The sequence below is a fragment of the Leopardus geoffroyi genome, chromosome B4 (genome assembly GCF_018350155.1).
Source record: "Leopardus geoffroyi isolate Oge1 chromosome B4, O.geoffroyi_Oge1_pat1.0, whole genome shotgun sequence".
Lineage (NCBI taxonomy): Eukaryota > Metazoa > Chordata > Mammalia > Carnivora > Felidae > Leopardus > Leopardus geoffroyi.
In genome coordinates, this window is record NC_059341.1 from 105,755,624 (window position 1) to 105,767,221 (window position 11,598).

The window sequence follows — 11,598 nt, forward strand, 5'->3', positions numbered from 1 at the left end:
GGTTACTTAATTCATTTCATATTTGTAGAAATATCTATTTCACCTTGACTCACTTTAGGAAAATTATATTGTCCTAGGAATATAATTCAATATTTTCAAATTTATTGGCATAAACTAATTTTAATGCCATCTGTCTATTGTCTATAGCACCTATAGTTATGCCCCATTTTGCATTCTTTATATTTATTTCTCCTCTCCTTTTTTTCATGGTCCAACTTGCCAGAGGTTTGTCAATTTTATTGATCTTCCCCCTTTAAAACAGCTGACTTTTGGCCTGGTTGATATTTTCTTTTGTATATTTGTTTTTAAATCATTAATCTCTACTGTTATATTTAATATATTCTTTCTTATATACTTTTGTTGCTTATTTTGGTGTACTTTTCTAACTTTTAGAGACACATGACTGACATTAATTTTTAGCCTTATTTTCTGAGATAAGTATTTAAGGCTGCAAATTTCTAATTATTGTGCAAGCTGTATCCCCTTAGATTTTCTATTTAGTATTATCATTATTAAGTTAAAACATCCTGTTTAAAAGAAACAGGTTCAAAATGGAGTCACTTATGTTAACCTCACCAAGATTTAACAACTAACCTAACTGCAGTTTCAGCCTCTCCCAGGAGTAGAATTTTGGTCTAGAATTTCCTAATCAGCACTAGTGAGGTACTCTGTGTGATAAGGTCCCCTGCTTTCCCCTAAGGGAAGGTAACTTAGCCTGAAATAATACTTTTTTTGTTTTCTTAATAACCTTGGCCTGCCCCATTTCTGCCTATCAAATCCTTCCATTTTGTTACAGCTCTTCCTGGAGTTCCTTTCTACTTGCTACGTGGGATGATGCACGATTAATGAGTGGTTGAATCAAGCCTCACAAGTAATCAAGGTAGCCAATTTGTTTGGTTGAATTTTATTTCTTAAACTCCTCTAATTTCTGCCATGATTTCTTCTTTGAACCATGAATTATATAAAACTGTGTTTCCTAATTCCTCATTGTATGGAGATTTTCTTGGTAACTTTTTTTTTTCTTATTCCTTTCTACACTTAAATGTGCTTCAGTGGGAGAACATGTCATATCCATTTCAGTCCTTTTACATTTTTTGAAACTTTCTTTATGGAACACAGTCAATATTTTTAACTTTTCCCTCTATAACTTGAAAAGTATATATATATATGTATGTATATATGTATGTATATATGTATGTATATATGTATACATATATGTATGTATATATGTATACATATATATATATATTCTTGCATTTAGAAGTCGCCTAGGTCAAGAATGCTTATTGTTCATGTATTTATTTTTTGGTTCATGTCAACTAATGAGAAATGCATGCTGAAACCTACCACCATGTGTAGAGATTGATTTATTTTGGTAGTTCTAAAAATTCATCCTTTATATATTTTGAGGCTATGCAACTACGTACATCTATATGTATCATTTTTCTATCTTCCTTGAGAATTGAATTTTTTATCTCCATGAAGTGACTGCTCTCTCTCTAGCAACTCTTTTATACACTAAAGTTAATTTTATCTGATGGTAATAGAGCTGCACATGTTTTCTCTCTGCTAGTGTTTGCATGGTAAACTATTCATGGTTGGAGGATTATTTTGTTGTTGCTATCATTGTTCTTACTCCCCAAGTGATGAGAATTTTTACTACAACTGAATTCAAAATCTCACATATGGCAGTGGTTTCTAAAGTATGTTTTTTTGTCCTGCTCTGCTAAGTTGCATAGAAACTTTTCTTGTGAGATCCTGGGGATGAAAGTGGGCAGGGGCAGGTTTAACTCTTGATTCACACTTATCCTGAGGTTATAGTCTTTTGGGGCCCCAGAATTCCTGCATTGACCCCCCCCCTTTTTATGATAGCCCAAGCTTTGACTCCACACAGTTCCTCACAAGGTAATCAGATCTGAAACTCAAGATAACCTAGTTCTAACAAAATACCCTTGGGACAAAAGCAGCTGTGACACTCGCCCTATTTTTCAAAGTGCTTAGAATCTGAATTTGCCCTTGAACACATTTGTTAATGATCCTCAAAACTTTATAACCATTCTTTTTTAACTTAACTGGAAAGATTGTATATTATAATAGCCAAGCATGCAAATGCTTAAGTCAATGATGCCTGACCATATATCTCAACTTTGCAATTTACTAGCAATGAGATTTGGGCAAATCATTTCCCCTCTCCGAGCTTCAATTTACTTCTCTGTAAAATGTAAATACAAGGGCGCCTGGATGGCTCAGTCAGTTGGTTAAGCTTCTGACTTCAGCTAAGGTCATGATCTCACAATTCGTGGGTTCGAGCCTTGTGTCGGGCTCTGTGCTAACAACTCAGAGCCTGGAGTTTGCTTCATATTCTGTGTCTCCCTCTCTGGCCCTCCCCCACTCACCCTCCATCTCTCTGTCTCTCAAAAAAAAAATGTTAATATTTTTTAAATGTAAATACATAGTGCTATTGAAAGGATTAAATGGGATTTTGGGTTTAAGAAATATAGCACAGTATCTGGCCTACAAGATTCATGAGTTCAAATGTTTTAGGTTGCATGGTACAGAAAACCCTGCCTCAGCTGTCACAGTAGGGAAGTTTTATTTCACATGTATATCTCAAAGTAAGTTTATTCATTGGATCAAGGACATTATCAGTGAGTGGGGTCTTTCTTTCTTCCCTGCTATTCTAAGGCATGTTGGCTTTTTTTCCCTCCATGGTCTCCAGATGGCATTAACATCTTCAGACATTTTTTCTTTATGCTAAGGTCCAAAAAGCCTTAGGAAACATTCTCTTTCTTCTGTCTCTCAGAAACTTTCCCAACCAACTTTCCTTATAAGTCAAAATGCCCATTTCCAAATCAATCATTGGCAAATGGTATAGGGTCATAATGGTTGTCTTAAAACTAGTCATGATTCTGGGGTTGTGGATGATGTTTTACCACTTGAGCACAAGGCTGCTATAAAGAGAGTTAATAGCTAAAGAAAATTACAGTTTTGTTAGAAGGAAAAGGAGGAAATTGACTGTGGGTAGAAATAAAGTCTTCTAAAGTTTATATTACTATTCTTCATTATTATTATTGTTATTCGATACATTAATTGATAAAATGTATTCCACAGGGAACAGCCAAAGCTAGACCCTGAAACTTGCCATTAGAAATTTTCTTATATGTCTACACTAATTTACTAATCTGGACCCTTTCGGCAGAGTTACAAGATTGATTGTTTTTCCAATTAATAAGTTCAGTGTCTTGAATTGAATTAACAACAAAATCTCTATCTTGTTCACAACATGAAAGAGCTTGTCTAGTGACTTACTAAAGCTCAGAAACACTGTACATAATGACATTTGGGGGGTGAGATGTTTTATCGGTCTAGTATTTCTGTCAAAAGGAATTTATTTAGACTGACATGATTCATTCAAACTTAATCCATCTTGGCTCCCAATGGCCACTTCTGCCTTTTTGAGCTACCCACAAACCACTGTTTAGATGATTCTTTTTTTTTTTCTTTTTTGGTCAGGAGTTGACATCAAGCACAAAGGTCTCAAAGTTATAGTTGTATATTTTGTTTTCCTCATCTCTTTGAATATTGTTATAACTTTCTTCAGCCTTCTCATCCTCTTCACAATTCCTCACAGATTAGAAATACTATCAGTTTTAAAGATTATAAACATCAATATTGGTGACAGCAGTAAGAGTGCAGATAACATTTTGGAGCAATTCACTATGTGCTAGGCTTGTGCTAGGATCTTTATATTAAGAGCCTTGATCCCCATAGACACTCTGTAAATTTGATACTGAGGCATAAAAAAGACAAGTTACTTGCCCCAGATAAAAGTATCCTGGATCTGGAGCCCACACTCTGGGCTACTGTTCAATAATGTAAGCTAGCAGCCCCTTCAGTTATACCTAAGCCTTACAGAGAATAATAATCCCAAATGTGGTCATTTTCATGTGAATTCTCATGAAGGTCATACCAAGTTTCTACCATATTAAGTTTGATTACTTTCATTGCCTTTTTTACCTGCCCAGCACCTCAACCTTACTTGGATTGGTAAGATTATATTATATTAATAAGTATATTAATATATTATTAATATAATTGCTCCTATTGATGCCATAATGTCATGTTTGAGATCTCCTTAGAGCTATAAATTATACCACTGTTTCTTAATCCTAAACCAGTGTATTAGACCTTATTTTTTAAAAAAAATCATAAAACCTTCACATCAAGAAATACAGACAAAAGTCCCCAAAATATGTCTGAAGGCTTACAAAACTGTACTATAAGTAACCAAAATGTTGTAGTAACCAAAGTGAACATTTTCAACCTTATTTTTAGAACATGTCTGTATGCAGACAGGAAATACTGAATTACCTCTCCCTGCTGGCTCTAAGCAGGGAAAAAGTTTAATATTAACAAATAAAATTTTCTGTTAAATTCACACACATTTTGTAGACTTAGAATAATTTTGTAGTATTACAAATCTTGCTCTAGACAATTAATTGAAACTATCCCATTATTTTTTTAATACAAAGAATCACATATACAATGCATACATCCCATATACGATGCATCACATCATTGCTGTCACTTTTGGTACAGCTATAGTTTTCATCATAAATTGGTGTCAGTGAACTATGACACATGTCCAAGTCATCACTTGTAGTCCATCAACAGCTTTTTGTGTGTGCATGTATTTATTTTGAGAGAGAGAGCAAGTGAGAGAGGGGCAGAAAGAGCAGGAGAGAATCCCAAGCAGGCTCCAGCTGTCAGTGAGGAGACCAAAGCAAGGCTCCATCTAATGAACCAAACCATGAGATCATCACCTAAGCAGAGATCAAGAACCAGAGGCTTAACCAACTGAGCTAACCAGGCACCCGTCTACAGCTTTTTCTAAATACAGAAAATTTTTATATTCCCACTTGTATGTTGGTACACAGTTGTACTTCCTCATTTTATGTTATTTTTTAGTTTATTTATTTATTTTGAGAGAGAGCACACATGCATGAGCACATGCCTAAGTTGGGGAGGGGCAGAGAGAGAGGGAAAGGGAGAATCCAAAGCAGGCTCCACACTCTCAGCAGAGAGCATGACACAGGGCTTGATCTCATGAATCATGAGATCATGTCCCCAGCCGAAATCAAGAATCAGAGGCTTAACCGACTGAGCCACCCAAGTGCCCCTACTTTCTCATTTTATATAACTGCTTCTTGGTTCATCATAATAAAAAATACTGTATTAATATCCAAACACAGCAATGTTAGCAAATCCAGACTGAATCTCAGATTTCATAGGCAGTAAATACTTTAGGATGGGATGAATAACATACTACACAGAACTCTCAGCTTTTCTGTCTTTCTGATTATTCTTTCTCTTTCCCCTCCTTTCCTGAATGTCCTTAGTTTTCTGACCCTGACTGTCTAGATAAGATTAGGTCTAGTTCTTACAATGGTGGTGGGTATATAGACATCTTTGAAAAATTAGAAAGTTACGCATCATCTTACTAAAATAATGCCCATATATACATATGTACACACACACACACACACACACACACACACACCCTAACCTAAGTGGAACAAATCACCTACATATATTTATATCATTCACAATACCTGCTAATGAGGAATTTAGATTAGATGATTTGTAATTTGGCAAGCTATGAAAAGAAAAAAGAAACAATTTCTCATTACATAGAGTTCCCACACTTGGAGGTATGAAGCGTTGTAATCACTTTGCTTTTATCAGTGACTTTGAGAAAGTTGATGAAGAAAGTATTCACGTTTGAGGAAATAATAAGTGATGCCACTGGTACTGATTAGATTTTATTTTCCTTTCCTCACTTGCCCCCCAATGAAAGCACAATGACCCTATCATGGGTTTCATTTTAGCCTCAGATGGTGGACTTATTATTAAACCAATTTTTAAAAAAAAGAATGAATATTAATTATGGAGAAAATACTTTCCTCTTTTTGTGCATCAATCTTAACACTTACTCTGTTTGCATTTATTTTGAAATAGATGACAACAGTAAATTCAGCATGGAAGTCAATGTCACACCAATAGTCTAAAATGTGGTTCTCAAGCTTAACCACTCTGATTTTCTCAGTGTGGAGAGGAATCTTTTCCTACATTCATTTTATTGTTCTCTGATGACTTGAATTAAGACAGTTTAGGAAAAGCTACAGCCTTTGCATGCATTGCTACCAAGTTTTCTTTCAAATGCCACCTCACTTTTCTTGATGGTAGAGTATCCCTCAGGGTTTGATGCATATCCCCAATCTCTGATTGTTTATTTGTAGGTAGAAGAGGAGAAACTGGTGTAGCTAGCATCTGCCACTCCCATGGGAATCTCAAAAATGAGCATTCAAAAACAAGCAGGTTGTAGGAAAGGGGTTTGAGACAAGCTGCTAGAGCTGTGAGTATGATGGTGACCAAAATCTAACCCAGTCCCTGCCTTCGTGGAACCTAGAGTCAACTTGGGTAAAACACATTAATCAAGTAATCATACAGCAAAGGAAAATTACATGATGCCTTAAGAGTTTGTAACTAGGGAGCTCAACTGGCCTAGGAGGCCAGAGAAGGCTTCCCTGAGGGAGTGATACTTGAAACCCAATGGATGAGTGGGCATTAAGTGGGAAAGGCAACTGGGGTCTTCCCTATTTCCAAGCAGCAAGGATAGCTTGTAGCTGCAGGAGACACAATTCATTTGAGCAAATGAAGAAAGTCCATTGTTACTAGAATAGAGGAGAAAGAGAAGATGACTAAGGTAGGGCCAGGAAAAAAAGATGGGGTGAGACCACAAAGAGCCTTGTAGATCAGGATAGAGATTTTGGTCCCAAATTTGAAAGCAATATGAAGAGACAAAGGGTTTTATTCAAAGTGATGACATTAGCTGATTTATATTTTCAAAGATCATTCTGGCTGCAGTTTGGAGCTCTATTCTTACTTCTTGTCTGTATGCCCTTTTTGGAGCCCAGAATTGTTGCAGAGTATTAAAGCAAATCATTCTTTCCTCTCACCAAATACATCAGAGAACATGGTGACTTGTTTTCACATCTATATCAAATTTAAGTTATTTATTCTCACTTCTACCCAAAGCGTTAACATGACTATGGGTAATGTCGAGCAAGAAAAGGCAAAAGTGAAAGCCAGAAAATAAATGTACGCATTTATTTGGGGTTTTAGGGATTATAATCCAGGAGGAAAAGAGTCAGTCAAAATCAGAAGTGTGCTCCAAATCCCAGACAAGAGGCAGGAGTTTTTAAAGACAAAAATCACAGACTTACACATGTGTTTTGAAAGAATTATGATCGCTGCTGTTAAGTTTAAGCTGACTAATATATGATTGGTTGTTTAGTGAACAGGATTTTGTTATCTCTACTTCAGTTAAGTACAAGGATGCTTTCTAGGATGTGGTGGGTTGCAGATGACAAAAGCAAAAAGTCCAAGTTCCATCTGGATATAGAAATGCATGAGTTCCATTTTCCTTATGGCCTCCTGACTCCATTCTAAAATGACTCTGCTATCTATGCTAATTGTCTGTAGTCACAGACATCTCAACGGGCAAGCTTCTGCTGGTGGTGATTGCTTCCAAAAGTTATTAAATGAAATCTGCATTTTTTCTAATAATAATAATAATAATAATAATAATAATAATACAAACCCATACCTTAAAAGTTGAAGTGCTTGATGTGGGGTGAAATCCTTTGCTCCTCAGGGAGAAACTCTGGTTTTGAATCAGTTGTGGGTCACAGCAATGGAGGGAAGGGGACTTACAGCAAGACTGTATCCCAGCCTTTCCTACTTGCTTTTCCTCTCATTTGCCTAGTATGAGGTCATCACTCAGTCAGCCCTTAAGGTTTTTTGCAGGAGATTGTTCCATATGTAGCTGTAGACTCAGTGTGTCTGTGGGTGGAGGTGAGTTCAGAATATTCCTATGTCACCATCTTGAACCAGAACCTGTTAAGGTACAGAAACTTTTTCCTTTATCTAGTTGATTCGTTTTTGGGTTTTTTGTTGTTTTGTGTTTTTTTCTGCTTATTCCTTGTCCTCCCTGGCTAATGTCAAAGCCAGTCCTTCTGCCATTTTGGATCTGGAATGTGTCATTCTACTCTTAAAAATTTCACTTGGAAGAATCCTGGTGTTTTTCTAATGTAATTTCATGCTGCTTCCTAATTTTCTGCAAATTTCAGATGTGTTTCGTATAGTCAGAAAGTCCAGCCTTTAATTTCTGTATATGTTCATTTCTTCTCAAAAGCTAGGATCAAAGATCTTCTATAGAGCTGTTCCATTGAAAGTAGTCATCTTTTGAGTCAGCTTCCATTGAGGCAATTGATTTCTTGCTCACCAACTGTGAGATCTTAGTAGCACTTCCTGATCTCGGAATGAAAGCAGTCTCTTCTACAATTTTCTTTACTAGTTTTTCAAACACTTTTGCTGTGGGGCTATCCTGCACTGATGACTAGCTCTTAAACCAACCAAGGCCTACATTCTTTACAGCTTGGACTATGATGTCCTCTACAAAGAGGTCTGACCCCAGCCTGCCTCTGCCCGGCCTGCCCTTCCTTCTGCCAGATGTGAAACATGTACAGAGGTTTTCCTGTGGTTGTAAATGATCATACTTTACTCCCCACCTCCTTTCTCTTTCATACAACCTTTCTTTTTTATTTAAAGAAATAATGGTGGTGAAAAAAAATTATATGCAAGAGTTCCAGTCAATAACCAGATATGCATAATAATTTTAATTATTGCTGATATTTGTAGTTTTCTTTGAGATGTGTCTTAAGACATGAACCTAAGAAATGACTAAATATCCCATGCTCAGTAACACACTTAAGATTTTCTTGTGACATAAACATGATTGCCTGCTTAAGGCACCAATTCAAAGTCGTATATTATACTTTTGACATGAGCATTATCCAGTTTTCAACTCCTCTGAGGTATCGTATTTCACTAATCTATTATCATTTTTTTCAAAGATCTTGATAAAGGGCAAGTTTAAATTGTATAATTTATGTGACTAGGAAGTTAATCAATAAGCTAAGGAAATATGTCACCAAAACACAATTAATTCTAGAGCACTTTTTTTTTAACTGGTCTTATAAACCAAAGACATTTTAAGGCAAATGAAAGTCCCAACCATCCTTCCTGGATGAATGTTGACAGTCTGTCACATATCTCCATCCCCTGATGCCATTTGTCATTTTTCCTTTTAATTTGTAGAAGTTCTAAAAATACAAAAATACTTTCTAAGATTAGTAGCATTAATATGTTGAAAGAGCAACACCATTTTTAAGTGTTGTTTTCTACTGCTCTTGTTTGGTAAAATTAGCTCCATGATTCCACCCAGTGGGATGATTTAATGAAAAGATTAAAGAAAGAAGAGGAGAAAGAGAAGGGGAAAGAGAGGAATAATAGGAAGAGGAGGAAGTGAAAGAAAAAGCAAAAACACTTTTATCTTTTCAAATCCCATGGCTGGAAAACATGGGTGTCTAATTTTACCTTTGACCTCAGTGCCATTTTTCCAAGTATATTCACTGCTGAGCTACACTTAAAGTACTTCACCTCTGTTTAACAAATATGATCTTGCTATGGCATAAAGTATAGTAATAAAAATGTATGATTAACAATAGTAGTCCAATAATGAATTTGACAATATCTCATTCTAATTTAGCAATCTAGAAAAACATACATTTGAAGCTCCAACTTAATACTCCTTGAAAATATGTTTAAAATGAGGCCATTTTATTGCCTTAACATTTAAAAATTCCTTTCAGAGGCACTATTTCAAATGGGTACAGAAGAATTTTATATAGAAAGATACATAAAGATACGTATCATTTTTCTCATTAAAAGCAATTTAAACAAATTTCTAGAGTTACTAAATCTTTAAATTCCATTGATTCATTCACTCAACAAATATCCATAGAGATTCTACCAGGTATTGAGACCTGGATATAAAGATAATGAAAAATAATGTCCTTCCTCACAGAGTTTCCTTTTATGTGAGGAGACAGTCAGTAGGCATACAAATAAACACAGAATATAATCTCAGATCATGAATAAACAGTTGAATAAAATAATAACACATTAAGGAAATATTATGTTAGCCTTGAATGTACTAAGGAAGTGATATTTAACAAAAAATGTTATAGAGGAATAGGATAATGTTGAAGAACATTCCAGAATGAGAGAGTACAAAGAGAAAGGAGTAAGGGGTGGACACGAAATCAAATAACATGACAACAGTAAGTTTTGCTTTTGTCAAATAAGCATATAAAGCCTAAAAATTATAAAACATTTTGAAGACAGCTACTGATTTATTATAAAACATGGTTGGACCAGCTTAACCAAAGACTTTGAGAATCATCTATATTCTCTTGATAAAAGCAAATAGCAAAAATTAGTTTTATTTCAATTACTTTGAGGTGATCATGAATTTGTAAGGCCATGTTTCTGCATACGTAAATTATTTTTTTTGTTTCTCCATAACTCATCTTCTTCTCCATTTTAAATCAACATTTTATCTGATGGGAAAAAAACAATATTCAATTTCAAGTCAGTGAAGTTATTTCAGACCCTCTCCTTCAGTGACATAAATTCAAGCAGGCTTACAAAACACATGATGTGGAAGTAGGAGGCTGAAAGTAGAGGTCGGAAATAGGATCCTGTTTTATTTTCTCATCTGTTAAAGTTCAAACTCCTGGTGGGTCTACTGATTTTTCGCTATATTGGCAACTGCTTAGGGATTCTGCCTTCTCACTGAGTTAACAACCACATAAGACACAGCTGTTTTCTGCTCTGGACCTGTGTCATCACCACAAGATTCTCAAGGTCTTCATCTATCTCAGTCACAAAAGAAAGCAATGGCTGCTTCCTATTATCCCATGAGGGCATGTGTAGACCAAAGATGCATTCCCAAAGCTCCTTTCAAAAAAGGATCTGGGGTCCATCTGTAGGGAGTGTGGTTTACAGACCATCTCTCACTGCCAGTCACTTCTTGGTCTGCCTCACCAGCTGTGAGTTGTCTTGCCTGCACTCATGCACATTGCTGGGTGGCTCACACCAATGACAGAACAAGTTCCAGCCATTTCAGCCAACCCAGGAAACTCTGGTGATTCTTGTTCCAAAGTTTCCCTTGAGGTTGGCCAAGGCTGTATCACAGATTTCTGTCATGTCCTGTTTCTTTCCCCCTCCCCTTCAAAGATGTTAAACCCCTAATGAACGTCCTGTACCCCAAACTCTGCCTTAGCATATGATTCTGGAGAACTTCACTTTTAAAGGGGCTTACATTTATTTAATGAGCCTACTGCACACACTTCTACCAAGGCATCTGGTGGTTGAGCCTGTTCTATTTTCCCACATTACGTATATCTGAGGGATGTGCCATTCTGCCACACAGACAACCAGGTGGAAGATGAATCACAAGTCCCCTCCAATATCCCTTCTCCAAATGGTGGTGAGAGTGTCAAGTTTTTGTCACCCAGCGGAAGTAACCTCAGAATGAGAGGCAAAGCATGAGGGTCCTTCTCAGTGACCAAAGCCATTCTCCTACATTGTTTTCTTCTCTCACCTCTGCACTGCAACTCTAAAAACTGA